At 36.0% G+C, this 16,672-nt stretch overlaps 1 protein-coding gene across 11 annotated transcripts in view; it reads left to right on the forward strand.

Moving 5' to 3' along the window:
• UBE2E2 (ubiquitin conjugating enzyme E2 E2) overlaps positions 1-16,672 on the forward strand; it is a 469,097-nt gene that overhangs the window by 400,576 nt on the left and 51,849 nt on the right. The window lies entirely within an intron of this gene.

Genomic DNA, 16,672 nt, shown 5'->3' on the forward strand with positions numbered 1-16,672 from the left:
CATCAGAATTTGAAGTCACGGGGCACCTGGGTGACTCGGTTGAGCATCTGCCTTCGGCTCAGGTCATGATCTCAGGTTCCTGGGATCAAGCGCCACATCAGGCTCCCTGCTCAGCTAGGAGTCTGCTTCTCCCTCTGTCCTCCCCACCTTGTGCTCTCTCTCTCTCAAATAAATAAATAAAATCTTAAAAAAAAAATTTAAAGTCACACCATGAAAGCCAAATCAATGCTTGTGCTTGTTTTCCCAAGGCATATTTAAACAAAGAAAGTATATAAACTGTCTTTGCTGCCATTTTGTCACACAGAGTGCACAAGTACCACTTCTTAAGCTGTATTTAAACACAAGACTCCTGGAGGAAAAGTTCATGTGTATTAGGATGGATAAATTTTGGTGTATCCATACAGTGGAATATTATATATTAGTAAAATAAAAAACAACAATGAGCAATAAATAGGAATCTCACAAACATAATATTAAAAGAAGACACAAAAGAGCACATACTGTATGATTTTATTTATGTACTATATGATTCCATTATATAATTTACAAAACAGAAAAAAACTATTAATATAGAAGTAGGAGCCAGAATAGTGATTACATTTGAGAGGATGGTTGTGACTGGGAAGAAACAGAAGTGAGTTATCTGGGGTTCTGGCAATATTCTTTATCTTGTTCTAGGTGGTTGTCACTCAAGCTTGTTGACATTTTAAAAATTCATCAAGCTGTGCACTGATGATCTGTGTACTTTTCTCTATATGTATTTTATTTTTCCAATAGTTTCCATTCGAAAAGCACTGTATTGCTACATTTAGGCCAGATCTCCTCCATCTTGTGAAAATTATATGCTTTGAACCTAAATGTAGGTTGTTGTTTTTTTCTGATTAATTTCTGTTATTTCTCTTAACACAGTTTGACTTGTTTGGATCTTTTTATTTTTTGCTTCTGACTAGCATGTAAATTATCCAGCTTTATGTTACCTATAGCTTGAATAAGCATGTCTTTTATGTCTCTGTTTAAGTCATTGATAAAATATTGAAAAAGACAGAACTAATCACATATTATCCCACTAAAGAGCTTTTTCGTACCTACTTAATTAATTTGGTCTTACAGCAAAATCTGCTAAAATTTGCTTATTCAGAGCATTGTGCATTTACCAAACTGAGTTATCATCCAGACCGGAATTCTCCCCCTTGCCCACAAGGAGACACTCAAAGTGAGGTTTCCCATACCACAGTTTGCTTTTGGACTCTACTTTTTACAATCTCATAGGTCATAAATAATACTTCCCCCCATACGTAAAAGTCGAATTTATAACTGCCAGACTGCTGTGTTTATTTTAGCACTGGGCTAGTGCCATTGACAGTAATAAAGGAAGAAGACTTCCAAGAGTTTTGATTGTGTATATGCCTGAGCAGGATAGGAAGAAGTTGTTAATGGGAGTAAACAAAGAATGATGTGGTCAACTCGGAGATAGAACTGGTTGGCACAACACCAGCATTCAGAGAGAATCTGCATATGACCCTCAATTTATGCCTTGACTTTCTAAGTTTTTTGAACAACTTTTAAAACATGTCATCATAAACCATGCTGGAGTTCAAATATATCTGCTTTATTTTCTTAATCTGTAATTTAATAGCCGTATTGAAAAGGAAGTGAATGACCCATGGCACAGTTTGCTTTGGGTATATCCATGTTAATCTCATTGATCACCACCACATCATTTTCTAAGTACTAACGAATCCTCTGTCCTTTGTAGAGGTTTGTTAAAAATTATATCATTCTGCTTGTTAACAAAAGAAATAAAATTTAATATAATTGAATAGAGTTGAAAACTTTATCTTCACTTTGCCATCTGTTACAGTTCACTTTTATCTACGCCAAGGAGTGATTCTCTTTCTTAATTTGCTACATTCTTGCTTGGATAAGCCTTATTTTCTTCAGTTGTTTTTTGTTTTGTTTTGGTAGTGGTGGTTTTTTGTTTTATATGACTAAATCCATGAATTGGTTTTAATGGTAGAATATGAAGATGATTAAAAGGTAAAGATAGAAAATAATACCTACCGTGGAATAAAAGAGACCCCCAGACCAGTGCAGGGAACAGACATACGAGTAACTGTACTAATGATAACAGTACAGTGGGAACACTGGAGAAAGAGCACTTGAAGGATGGTAGCAGTAGCCCTGAGAAAAAAGAAACTCTTTCTGACAAATACACAGAAGAGTGCTAGTGTGTTACTTTTTCAGGGCAGTGTGATCGGTGGAGAACCAGGATAGACAAATGTGCCACCTTAAGGGATTTCTTAACAGGCAATAGACAATTGGACGTGTTTGCGTGCTAGACAGATTACCCTTGAAACAACATGGTGCATGGTGGTGGGAAGGAGAGACCAAAGAGAAATAGTCTTGTGAAAGAGACTGTTAAAATAATTTCATCTAATGATGATGAATGCCTAGAGTAGTGACAAGGAGAATTAAGAAATAGAGAAATTGAAGAAATAGTGTCTACTCATACATTTCTCTCATGTCCATGCTCCACATTTCTTGCAGGATGCATTAATATCACTGTATTTTTTCTGAAGATCTGAGCTTTTGTGCACAATCATTGCTATGCAGCTGAGAGTATATGAAGTCATTAACTGCAGGTCAGTATGTCATGACACAGCAAGAATTTTGATGTAGACACATTTGAAGTTGTCTATCTTCATGAACAATACAGGGAAGGAAAAAAAAGATAGTCATCGAACCCTTCTTACCCCAGTCTTCAGAATTCAGTCTGTACCTACCTCTTCTCTGATACTTTCTGGTATTTTTCTCAATCAGACACCATCTATTTTGATCCAAACCCTAGAGCCCACTGTCCTCTCATGTGACATTTCTTCATAGTTACCTATATGATTCTCTTCTCTCTCTGCTAGATAGTCAGGCATCTGAGGACCTAACTTGTACATCTTTGCTTCCTCTCCCACCCATTAACTTCATGCTCCTCAACTCCACACAGTGCTTTGAAGGTAGTAGTCAACAGATAGCTGCTGAATAAATGAACATTTATCCCTTTATTTTCTTTGTTTTAATCAAAACCTTTTTTTATAATTGGAAGCAAACATTCTTCAGAACCAGACAGTATTTATATTTTTGTATCTTCCCTAGAACCTAACATAGACCTGTTTAGACTGTAGGCATCAATAAATATCTTCTTGGTTTATTATCTTAGAATTGATTATTTTGAAATTCTTGATGTAAGGACAAAGAAGAGAGGAATACAATTCATGACATATACATTAATGCATCTTCTCAAAAAGATTCTCACCTACTAGGTTGCTGTATAAATGCTGACAAGTGAGGTAAATCATATTTGAGCAAGTATTGGGGGCCTAGAGGAAGACTAATAATTATCTAAAATAGTTGTCTCTAATCAATACCTAAAACCACTGTCTGGTCATGTCAGGCATACTCCTGAGATTAAACATCCTAAAATTTCCAAATTAGATTAAAATTTAAATACAAATCAAATAGAAAATCAGTAAATGCCCAGGATCGAGTCCCGCGTCGGGCTCCCGGCATGGAGCCTGCTTCTCCCTCTGCCTGTGTCTCTGCGGCGCTCTCTCTCTCTCTGTCTATCATGAATGAAAATCAGTAAATGTATCCAGAGAAAACTTTTCTTCTTCCCACGCTTACTCCTATTTCCTACTTGGGGGTTGAGGAGGAACACAAGCAATTGATAGCTGAAAGCTTTTTATAGAAAATTACTGTTTATTTATTCGTTCATTAAGTATGTATCCAAGCTATTAGATGTACGGCAGTGCTGGATGCTGGATATCATGGATATTGCAAAGAATCTCTCATATGCCTTGCCCTCAGATTCCCTTCAGTCTAGATAGGAGGAAAGAAATATATATATAAACACAGAAGGGTAAGCTTAAATGTAAAGTTTAGAAAAAGGATTGAGTACTATGATTGGAAATGGCAGGGGAATGCTTCATAAAAGAACTATCCATGAAAGACAGATAGCATTTCCATAGGTAAAAGAAAAAGTCAAGTTATCAAGATGGAGGATGACAGAACTTTGAAGTGTGGAAAAAGCAAGCTTGTTCTACCAACCATGCCCTAAGCTTAGTAATCTATTACATACATGGAATTGAACTTAGAGAAACATCACATTTACAGCAGTATATTTAGATATCATTTGCAACTTTGAAAATAGGAAAAACTCAGCATTAACAGTGAATCTATTCATTGTAGGTTTGAATTTTTTTTTAAGATTTTCTTTATTAAAAAAAAGATTTTTTTATTTATTAGAGAAAGAACACAAGTAAGAGGAAGGGCAGAGGAAGAGGGACAAGCAGACTCCCCACTGAGCAGCGAGCCCAACGCAGGGCTCTATTCCAGGACTCCAAGATCATGACTTGAGCCAAAGACAGATGCTTAATCATCTGAGCCCTGCTGGCACCCCATGGTTTGAATTTTTTAAATAAAAAGTTGAAGGGCCACCTGGGTGGTTCAGTGGTTGGACATCTGCCTTCCGCTCAGGTCGTGATCCTGGGTCCTGGGATCGAGTCCCACATCATGCTCCCCACAGGGGCCTGCTTCTCCCTCTATGTCTCTGCCTCTCTCTCTATGTCTCTCATGAATAAGTAAATAAAAATCTTTAAAAAAATTGAAAAGAATATTGTAAAACTGAAGTGAGCTAGGAAATATTACCTCATAAAGGCACACACACATGTACATGCCTAACATTTTGGAACTCTGTTATAGGACAAATTGGGAATACTGGGGGAAAACTTCCTAAAGGAAATACTATTTAACTAGTCCATGAGGGATGATATTATTTCAATCAGGAGAAAAAAAACAATATAAGTTTATCAAAGTACAGAGTATCAGTGTTTTGAAGTGTGCAAAGTACAAGCTTTCCTTCTTCATCAGAAATAGACACCATCCCCTGCTGGGAATTAGTGCAAATATATGGCCAACAACATATACTCACTATGAAATGCACACATGCATGCACACACACACATAGAGACATTTGAAATTATATCCTTATTAATGAAAAATTAAAATGTTAAGAAGTAACCAGATTAATTTTTCTGAAAAGTATACTTCTTTATATCCTTCTACTCCCCCAAAAATATGCAAATTGATGTGCACGATTTGAAAGCTGAAATGTTAGGTGGACATTCAGAGACAATTGTATTATTATGAATGCTGATTACGTTGCTCCACCACCATATTTTTAGGTCCAACTTTATTTTTCCTCAAGAGATTGTATGAAGCAATAAGTACAGGCAAAAGTATTAGAATATATATCATAATTTATTTATGAATATTATATATAATATATATTCTTATATTTTAGAAGGTAATATATGCTTTTATTTTATATGTGATATATATGTGTGTATATATAAAAATATAAATCGGGGTGATAGCATGTTTGCTCTTAAAAATATTTTAAAACATCTTAAAACAGTACATAAAACTTTGTAAGATTACTTCAATGAAATTGCATTATCACCATAGACTATATCTGTAAGACAAGTTGTGGAAAGGGAGCTCCATTTTTACCTTTATCGGCTACTATTACAGAGGAAGAAAAGTTTAATAACTCTATAGCAAACAGTATCTTACACCAGCAGTATCTACAAACAAAAGTATTTTGTTCCTCCACTAAGCGAAGTATAAACGTGTATTTTAACAATCAACAATGTTCAAGAAAATTCTGTTTCTGCACTATAATGTCAAACTGAAGATTTCACTTAAAAATTTTATTATGAAAATGTACTAATAATTAGAAATTTGGACAAAATGTTTGGTTTATTCTTGTATCTTCTATTCTTAACATCTTTCATGGATTGGTTCTTATGGTAAATGAAGAAAATATAGTTACCCCTAACCAGGGCAAAAATGATCATTATGTGACTATAAAGTAGTGGTACAGTTTTTAAGTACATACCTGAGGAAAGAATCTTATTAATTTACAGTTTTATGACATCCAAGAAGGTCAAACCATCTATCAGAGTTTAGGGACCTCTGAATACATACGTCTTTGAAGACCTTAGAACTTGTCAAGGTAATCAGGTCAGCATAACCACCTTACTGTGATCATATATTAGTTTCTACTGCAAACAAGAGGTTGATGTCTTTGTCCTTTAATCTACATATCACTAAATAATTCTGACCCAAAGAAGGAGAAAAGCCATGAAAAACCTATGCAGGCCTTTGAAGAAAATTAATTTATTCTAATATTGTTGGGACAAAAGTACATGAATATTCTTATGAGGGGAAAAAAGTTAATCATTTTTACTCTGATACCTCAAATTTTTAAATTCTTTGTACTATTTATTTGAAGTAGATACGATGTAGTGCTATGTGTCATACTTCTAGAATTTTATCAGTTCTATTTTCTAATTGAAGGATCTATGAAATATTCTTAATCCCAACTCTACAGTAAACGTTTGAGATTTATAATCTCTAATGACTAAAATATTAATTACAAGACTTTGAAAGTTGCTCCACAGCAAAATCTGAATAACAAAATAATACATATTTCTTTATAAACTTTATACATCTGTCAATTATCCCCTCCTGTTCCTGCGATAAAAGTCACTGTAAACCTAACTGTTGAAATGTCAGTTCTTAACTGCCTGTCATTGTTAATTGTGGCATGTATAGCCTCTTTTCAAATATTCTGTATTTTCCCAGCTTATTGTGTACTTAACACCTATATTTTGACATCCTACTCTCCCCTTTAGGGGATAAAAATCAGTATCAGATAAAATCCTTGTGCTTAAGGACTTTACATAAATTTGTTCCCTTTATAAATAAACATTCATTGCTAGCTTGTCTACAGAAACCCATTTCTCAAATCTTTATTTAGCTATATGTACAGTTATCAGTTTTGTAAAATGAAGTTGGCACTATTTATAAAAAAAAAACCACATGTGGTGCAGCTGTTTGCTTTTAAAAGGTAGTATTTGTTGTTATACCACAGCAGCCAATTTTCTACAGCATGAAGCTGAATGTTACAAGTTATAGGGAAAGAAAGGAAGCAGCTTACAGTTTTTATTTAAGATACTCTTCAGATGTTTTTTTAGGGATGGGAGATTCAGGCAGCCAGAATAGAGCATTAGGAAATGGGAGTGTATTTTTTCCACACAATTCTGAATTATTCCTATTTGACACCTCTTTTTTCTTGTTTCTATCAGTTGTATTTTCACAAAGTCTTAGGGAAAATTAAACTTTTGAGTAATTTTAGGGCAGTAGTCTTACAGAGAGTACTGAAAAGAAAAAGGCAAACCCAAGCTTCAGAAGCTCTGAGATGTGAATGAAGCAAGATAACCAAGAAGGTGGAAATTGAGACTAGAAAAATAATGTTAGAAATCACAGAACGGGGGGCACCTGAGTGGCTCAGTTGGTTAAGCATCCGCCTTTGGCTCAGGTCATGATCCCAGGGGCCTGGGATCGAGTCCCACATCTGGCTCCCTGCTCAGTGGAGAATCTGTTTCTCTCCTCTCTCCCTCTGCCTCTCTCCCTGCTTGTGCTCGCATGCTCTCTCTCAAATAAATAAATAAAATCTTTTTAAAAAAATCACAGAATGGTAGCAAAGATTAAATTGTAGACAAATGAACACTGGGAGAGGGAAAGAAGGAAAAGAATTGCCTTGGATAATAGAGAAATAGACATGGGAAAGTTTAAAAAAGAAAAACTCTTGTAATTATCATTAGATAAAAATAAAATTTAAGAAATTCCTCTTAGGGGCACTTGGGTGGCTCCCTTGGTTAAGTGTGTGCCTTCAGCTCAGGTGATGATCTTAGGGTCCTAGGATCAAGCCCACCTCAGGCTCCCTACTCAGTGAGAAGTCTGCTTCTCCCCTCCCCGCCCCCCGCCCCTCTCCCTACTTATGCTCTCATTCTCTCGCTGGCTCTGTTTCTTTTTTTTTTTTTTAAGGTTTATTTATTTATTTATTCATGAGAAACACCCACACACACAGAGCGGGGGGGGGGGGGGGGGGGCAGAGACACAGGCAGAGGGAAAAGCAGGCTCCATGCAAGGAGCCTGATAAGGAACTCAATCCCGGGTCTGTCTCCAGGATCACACCCTGGGCTGCAGGCGGTGCTAAACCGCTGTGCCACCGGGGCTGCCTCAGCTGGCTCTGTTTCAAATGAATAAATAAAATCTTAAAATAAAAAAGGAAATCCCTTTTAATATCAGATGTTCCTTCAGCAAAACTAAGCAATAATTCTTGAATACTTTCCTGGAGAGCAAAAAAGATATATTGGCGGTAGTTCTTGATATGAGGTAAAAGTCTATGTACCTCTTTTTTGCAATGCGAAGAGAAACCTATGCATCCTATAAGGATGCCTCAATCCAAAGAATCACTCAAGATAAGAGTGGTTACTTGGACTGTCTATTATATATTTACCATTTACCTTTTCCTCTCTCTGCTCTTCTCAGCAAGGTCAGTTCCAGGGGGTAATTAGGGCATGGTTAGAAATGGTTCTTCAGCCATTTCTGGTTGTTCTTTGCCTGTAGTGTCTGCATATCTGCTTCAGATTGTGGTTTGAGTTACCCATCTTTTCTCCATTTCCCCCTTCTTTTTTTAATTTTTTTTTTAATTTTGTATGTGTGTGTGTTCCACTTGTCTTCATTTATCTCTTGGTTTGGTCACTATTCAAATCGTATACCAAAAAACGTATACCAACACCTTGGGCTCCCAACACTTTGGGAGCCCAAGGTGTTGACCATTGAAAAGCCATTTTTTGAATTTAAGAAATAAGTAGTATCATCAGCCATAAAGGATTCATTCCATGTATGAGGTGTTAGTTTAAGAAGGAACACTGTAGGAGCACCTGGGTGGCTCAGTCACTTGAGTGTCCGGCTCCTGATTTCAGCTCCAGTGTGATCTCAAGGTTCTGAGATGGAGCCTTTCTGGGGCTCCATCAGATAAAATCCTCAGTAGTCTACTTGAAGATTCTCTTCCTCTCTCCCTGCATCCTCAACCCCTCCCCCCCTCATGAGCAGACGCACGCACTTTCCTTTTCTCTCTCTTTCTAAATAAAATCTTTTTTAAAAAAGGAATGCTGTGTAACAACTCTGTTACAGATTCCTAAATACCCTTTCAGCATCCCATGATCAAAAACTACAGAGTAACAGACTTCTTTATTTTATCATTCAACACCCACTCCTCCTTTCTTTCAGACTTCAACCTTATTTTACTTTTTAAGTAAGCTACCTGGTTAGCTATCCATTACTAGTGTACAGTATCATGAGTATCAGGTCAGTTCATTACATCTGTTCTCCACAGAGATATAAATTATTCAAAGATAGATAAATCTTCACTGACAATTTTCAAGTCATGTTAAAATATTGTTTACTTTTTTTTAACTGTCTTGGTTTTTTTGCCTTCAGTAAGTTCAGAAATGACAGGTCATTTAGCATAAGAACAGTGATAATAATAGTGAATATCATTAAACATTTCTTCTTTCTGCTTAACACTTTACATGAGTCCTCATTTTACCAGATCTTGATTTGAAAAAGCTATTAAATCCCTGTATCATTAGCTTTTCTGGGTGAAGTCAAACTGTTGAGATCTAGAAACCATATAAATTTCTTTATTCTCTTCCTGTTTTCTTTCCTGTCATTTTCAAAAAAACTCTGTGGGGCTGTAGGTTGTTTTCGTGTGTTTGCGTGTGTGCTTGTTTCCTTCCTACTTATAACTTCTTTATTTACTATTGAAATTGCCTCAACTATGCACATTTGGATTCCTCTAAACTTGTGTCTCAGGTTCTTTATCCGTAAATGAGGAAAATAATAGTACTTACCTCACAGGGTGATTGTGGAGATTAAGTTATGTCATAAATGCAGATCACGTAGAACAATGCCTAGCACATAAACATTGCATAATTGTTAGCTATTTTTAATTTTTATTATTATTTTTTGGTTACAGTGTTCTCTGATATACATGCTATATTTTTTTATTTCATGGTATAAACATAGAGAAACCAGTACTTTTCCTTCTCTGGTATACATATATGCAAAGTTTGAAAACTCTTGAACACTGTCACTTCAAAGAATGTCTCTTTTGTCTGTATATAGCACTCACTGAGAGAGTGGGCATTCAGCCAACTCTATAATTGCTGTTAATTTACTGTATCACCAACAGAATTAGTCATTGTTTCATTTTTAGATTATGTTAAAATATAGCTTACTTCAACGCTGTTGTGGGCTGTATGAAAAATCAAATTGTCATTTCCAGCTAGTTATGATGAATACTTTTATTGTGCTGTATGTATATTGAATTATTATCTTTTAAATAAATAACTGCCGCTTTATATGTCTACAAACATAAAATGTAGTACTTCTTTCCCAAAGGATAAGGAAAGCCTGTATATTATTTCCATTTTACATTTAGGAAATCTATAAATATGCTACATTTTATATAATCGCCTTGAGTAGTGTGAGACTTATATAAACGTGAACAAAATAAAAAGGAGGGCATTCTCCTTATGTTTATGTTTATGTCACTGTCTCTAATTTAATAGCAAGTGTCATATGGTTGGCCATTTATTATCCATTAATCCATTAAGTATCTCAGCTGTTGTGCTTCATAATTAATTGTCGTTATGTATAAGACACTTTTGCAGTTATAAAGCAGAAATGAATCATCTTGTCTCAGAAATGTAGGTTCATTGGACATCTGTTAAATTATGTTTCCTCTATGCAGTACTAATTAATAAGTGTGTGTTGTTGAATCAACATAGCCCCACATAATAGTTCTAAGTTCAGTGTTCAAGAGCAGCTGTTCTGGTATTTTATGGGGATGGGGGTTGGGAAGTGATGCCTCTGGTGGAAATATTAAACTCAGAGAACTTTGAGTTTTCATTTTGATGGACCCCCAAGCATTAATTGAGCACCTATTGTATATATGCTCAATGAATTAAAGTAATGAGAATGCTTAAGTGATATTTTGTGTACATTTGTTTAAGTTTGGATACTGGATCATCATTTCTTCCTCAATTGTTGTGGATTCAGCAGTTTTTGAAGCCATATATAATTATGTTACTGGAAAAATTGTCCAAACCATGAAAACCCATTTATAGAAAACTCATACAGCCAACTTTAAAATTAAAAAAAAATTTTTTTAAGTCCTTAATTGTTTTAAAAGTATGATATTGCTTCTTTAAATGGCCTTTAAAAGGCTATTAAAGGGATGCCTGGGTGGCTCCGCGGTTGAGCATCTGCCTTTGGCTCAGGGCATAATCCTGGAGTCCCGGGATCAAGTCCCACATCAGGCTTCCTGCATGGAGCCTGCTTCTCTTTCTGCCTGCCTCTCTCTCTCTCTCTCTCTCTCTCTCTCTCTCTGCATGTGTCTCTCATGAATAAATAAATAAAATCTTAAAAAAAAAAGTCTGTTAAAATCCAAGCCTTCAAATGGTAAAGTTGTACTTCTAGAAGTGTGCCACTTCTAGAGCTTTGTTAAGTTTCTTTTCTTTCTTTTTTAACTGACTGAGGAAGGAAACCTCTGTATGCATGCCAAATAAACATTGAGTGAGCTGGTTTCAAGCTACTGTGTCTTTTTTTTTTTTTTAATTCTATTTGCCAGCATATAGTGTAACACGCAGTGCTCATCTCATCATGTCAAGCTACTGTGTCTTTAACAGATAGTATTTTGTTCACAATAAAGTAATTGAAACATCATCTATAAGAGATTTTTATAAAGATTTAAATATAAATCAACTCTTCCTAAAGGATGACTCTATATTGCCTTATATTTTCGCATATATGATACAATCTGGTCTCAAACTAGTGTTGTCCTTGCCCATGAAGAAGCAAATGCAGAACACTCCACAATCCAAGACACATGGGACTTCTACAGAAAAATAAGTAATATGTACTGAAGATGAACTCATACTCATATTATAGTCTGCTCTATGATATCATCCTATCATAAAAAAGAATCAGTTGGAGTACCATTTCTGAAACTTAGTAGAACAAGTCAAAAGAGATGATATAATCTTTTAAAGAGAAAAAGATGAAGGGGCACCTGGGTGGCTCAGTCAGTTAAATGTCCGACTCTTGATTTCCCCTCAGGTCATGATCTCCACACTGGGCATGGAGCCTGTAACATTCACTCCCTCCCTCTCCCTCTGCCCCTCCCCCTCCAAAAAAGAGGAAAAGTTGGAATAGGAAACATAGTAGGAGAACAAGTCACTAATAAAAAAAGAACAAAAAAATATGAAAAAGAACCAAATTGAACCTCATTCAATATAGATATATCCCTGAAACATTCTATATAAATTTAATTTTTCTAAGTTAAATAAGAAGGAATCCAATTATTGGTCCCTAATCAAGTCATACCAAGTATTTTCCCTTGCAGAGCTTGGGTGTAATCAGGTGCTGCACGATGGGAAAGGGCCCTGGGGATTGGATACAATGTTCCTGTCTTCCAAGAGATTTACTGCTCATGATGGAGAAAATTTTCTAGTTGCATGTTTTTCTACCTCTGTACTTAAAAGGAACTGGGAAAGATTTTTTAAATTTAAATATCTATACTCTAAAGTTCTTTTATTATTCATCGTTGAAGTAGTATTTGATATCTTAACATTTTTTAAAAAGTGGTTCTATCCTGTAGTTAAATATAGCATATTTTACAGTCTTACAGCAGAATGGGCATCATCTTTACACATGATAGTTTCTAAGTAATGTTTCATTTTAATTCCTTTATTGCCAGTTATGAGAAAAGAAATTCATTTCCAGGTTTGTTTTTTATTTGGAAAAGAGTTTGGTTTTGTTTGCTAATGTGTATTTCTTAGAGTTTCTTTTAAGATTTGTGATTCTCTTCACTTATAATGGGTTATTCCAGTTTTTATTTTGTCTTAGGATGTGGTAGTTGTTGGTGCAGTGCTTTTAAGTCCATTTTAAGAAAAGAGCACTTGAAATCTCAAAAAGGTTGAAGTACGGACATTCTTTAAATGTGTATTAACAAACTGTTCAAATAAACTAGTTCCATAGTGAGCCTACAGCCAAGATCCATTTGAATGATGTTAACCCTGCTATTTTTGGACTTTTGTTACGTGATTCACTGATTTATGGCACAGGAGCTCCAAATATTTCCTCTCTGGGTCTCTATGGAAAAGTATATTTAAGAGGAATGTATTTCTCACTGATCTCATACTTCCTTAGTAAAATCACCATGTCACTTCTCTCCTGATGAGAAGTTTTTTGGCAAATGGAAGCTATGTGCAAAATGGAGATTATTACTGAAATATTATTTTAAATTATCATTTTTAATGTCATTATCAGCTTTCCAGCTTGGAGGTGTTTCTTCACAACATTTTCCTAAATTGTCTAGAATCAGTCTGGCAGAAATACTTATTAAATAAAATATGTTTTTCTCTATACTCATTCCCTTCATGAGTAGGGCATGCCCTTTCTCCCTTTACAAAACCACTGTTTGCCTGCATGTGGAATGTTGTCTTTACCCTAGAGCAAGGGAGTGGTATAAAGAAAACACACTTAAAACTCAAGTTATAGGGGAGTTCTTACGTGAGCACATGCCTTCTGAAATAGCCATGTACGGGATGAGCACTGGGTGTTATGCTATATGTAGGCAAATTGAACTCCAATAAAAAAAAATTTAAGGGCAGCCTGGTGGCTCAGCAGTTTAGCGCCGCCTTCAGCCCAGGTGTGATCCTGGAGACCCATGATCGAGTCCCACATCGGGCTCTCTCCATAGAACCTGCTTCTCCCTCTGCCTTGTCTCTGCCTCTGGGTGTGTGTGTGTGTATCTCATGAATGAATAGATAAAATATTTTAAAAAAAATTTTTTTTAAATGAAATGAAATAGCCATGTAAAACTAGGAGACATGAAGAGGGGAAGGGAGACTAGCACTGCCTGAATTTCTGCTGAGTGCCAGGCGTAGTATTTGGACTTCTTGTGTACGTCAGTCTTCACAGCCACTGTGGGAAAGCTAGTATTTTCCCTATTTTAAGATAAGGAAACTGAATCTCAAACAGGCTAAACTGATTCATCCAAAGTCAGAATTTCAGCTCAAATCCAGTGAGCTCCCAAAACCACATATTCTTTTCATAATATAACTCTTGGATCTTGGAACTAGAAGGAGCCTGAGAAATAATCTCAGTCTCATTTTGTCAGGACATAGGGGCTCAGAGTAGCAAAGTGACCTCTCCCAGATTGTTCACTACTTAGTAGCTGTTTTATGCTATAGTCAACATAAAGAATTCTGTTAACTCTTGCTAAAATTATTTTTAAGGAGAGGTGATTCTGTGAAGTGTAGAAATAGCACAATGACATTTTAAGTTACCTTTTAAGATAAAGTAATAATGCAACTGGGAAATATACGTACGTGTTGCATTGTTTTCCTATTACTGCTATAACAAATTAACACAAACTTGGAGGCTTAAAACAACATAAGTTTCTTGTCCTACAGTTCTGTATGTCAGCAAACTGAAATCAAGGTGTCACCAGGGCTGCATTCCTTTTTGAGGTTTTAAGGGGAAATTCATTTCCTTGCCTTTTCCAGCTTTTTTTTTTTTTTTAATTTATTTATTCATGAGAGACACAGAGAGAGGCAGAGACACAGGCAGGGAGAAGCAGACTCCATGCAGGGAGCCCAGTGTGGGACTTAATTCCGGAACTCCAGGATTATGCCCTGAGCTGAAGGCAGATGCTCAACTGCTGAGCCACCCAGACCCTTTTCCAGCTTCTTGAGACCAACTGCATTCCTTGGATGATGGCCCCATCACTCTGGCTTCTTGCTTCCTCACCTCACTCTTCCTCCACCTCACTGACTCCTTGACATCTCCTATCTATCTTGCTGCTTCCCTCTTATAAAGCTCTTGTGCTTTTATCCAGCCCACCCATAAAATCCCAGAGTAAGTACCTCATCTCAAGATCCTTAACTTAATTATACCTGCAAAATCCCTTTTACCCTGTAAGGGTAACGTATTCAGAGGTTCCAGGGATTGGAATGTGGAGGTGTTTGGGGGCATAGTGCATTATCCTGTCTACCACACACACACACACACATGCCTCTGTTGTGTGTTTATGTATCACACATCAACCAAAACCGTTCTTATCCAGAGTCATCTAGGAATTAGACATTCTGGATAAACAAGATTTCTGTATCACTGTAACCAAATCATTTTTAAGATTTCCTTAATATATGGAAAATGTTCTAAAATGTGATGTCTTCCCTGCCTTTGAAAACAGTGCTTTCAATATAATTTTACCTCTCCTTGAGGAATGATAGCTATCATTATAAACATCAATATTGAGCTATGCTTCAAATATAGCAATAAATGCAAATTCAGGTGTAAGTTGTGTGATACACAGAACTCAGTGAGTATTAAGCCCTGCAGTGGAACTGGAATTTTCTTTACAGTCATTTTTTATCATTTGTTTTTTTGTCAGAAGGGTGAAATGAAGGATATACTGCCGTCCAGCCCCCTGAACAAGATAACATGATGGGCTTTCTATAAAACTGAGTCAGATGTGAGTCATTCTCTTCTAGAGAATGAGGGGTAGGAGGAAGATGCTTTCTCAGCATCTGAAAATCTCCTTCTAACGTGCAAATCCCTTGATATTTGTCAGTATTCAAAATATCGTTTTCTATTTCTGCATCACTAATGTCTGAAAGGACTGCAGACAATTGCTTATCAGTTTGCATATATTCTTCTCTTTCATTTCCCCCTGTTCTGTTGATAGAGTCTGTAAGGGAATGCTGGCTATTTCAGGAGCTGTTATAAGCAGGTTTTCGCCTTGATTGTGGAACACTTTTGCTGATTTGACCAGACCACATGTTTTTTTAAATTTTCTTTATTATTTAAATAGGCAATAGTAATAATAAAATTTTTTATGTTGGAGTGCCTGGCACATATTAAGTGCTTACTAAATATTTATTATTTTTTATTATCAGTTTAACCTGTATGAAATCTTTTCTGAAATAATATTTTAATCTATAGGACAATTTAGTAAAGTAACATTTGGGTGCAAAAAGATATTTAAAATATGTCTTGCTTTCTTAGGTTATTCTCCTCAGTTTTCCATTTTTCAGTCTACTATAAGTTGTGGTTCTAAAATCTTCTTTTACCTAAAGAACAATAAGATGTTACAAACCCTCAGAAAGATGCTTGTCTGTGTTTGAGCACCAGCCTCTGATTTGTTAGCATTTATTCAGCAAACAATGGGCTCTTTCTGTGTGCCAAGCACTGCATTAGACATCAATTGAAAGAAAATACTTGCAGGGGTAATTGAGAAGGTGCTGTGGCAAGTCTGGTACTAGAAGTAGGAGTGTGATGAGGGAACCCTGAAGAGGTCATGGCTTACATCACAATAGATGAATGTGTAACACTTCTTAAAACTCTGTGATCATCAATTTTTTTTTCCAGTTCAAATGGTGGTATTTGTGGAAAATAAACTCAAAATGGATTAAAGACCCAAATGTGAGACCTGATGCCATAAAACTCCTAGAAGAGAACACAAGCATAAATTCATTGATATTGGCCTTAGCAACATTTTTCTAGATAATGTCTCCTAAGGCAAAGAAAATGAAGCCAAAACAAACTGTTGGGACTACACTAAAATAAAAAGGGTTGGCAGAGCAAAGGAAACCATCAACAAAAGTAAAAGGCAGCCCACTGAATGGGAGAAGAT

This window comes from Canis aureus, chromosome 22 (assembly GCF_053574225.1).
Source record: "Canis aureus isolate CA01 chromosome 22, VMU_Caureus_v.1.0, whole genome shotgun sequence".
Lineage (NCBI taxonomy): Eukaryota > Metazoa > Chordata > Mammalia > Carnivora > Canidae > Canis > Canis aureus.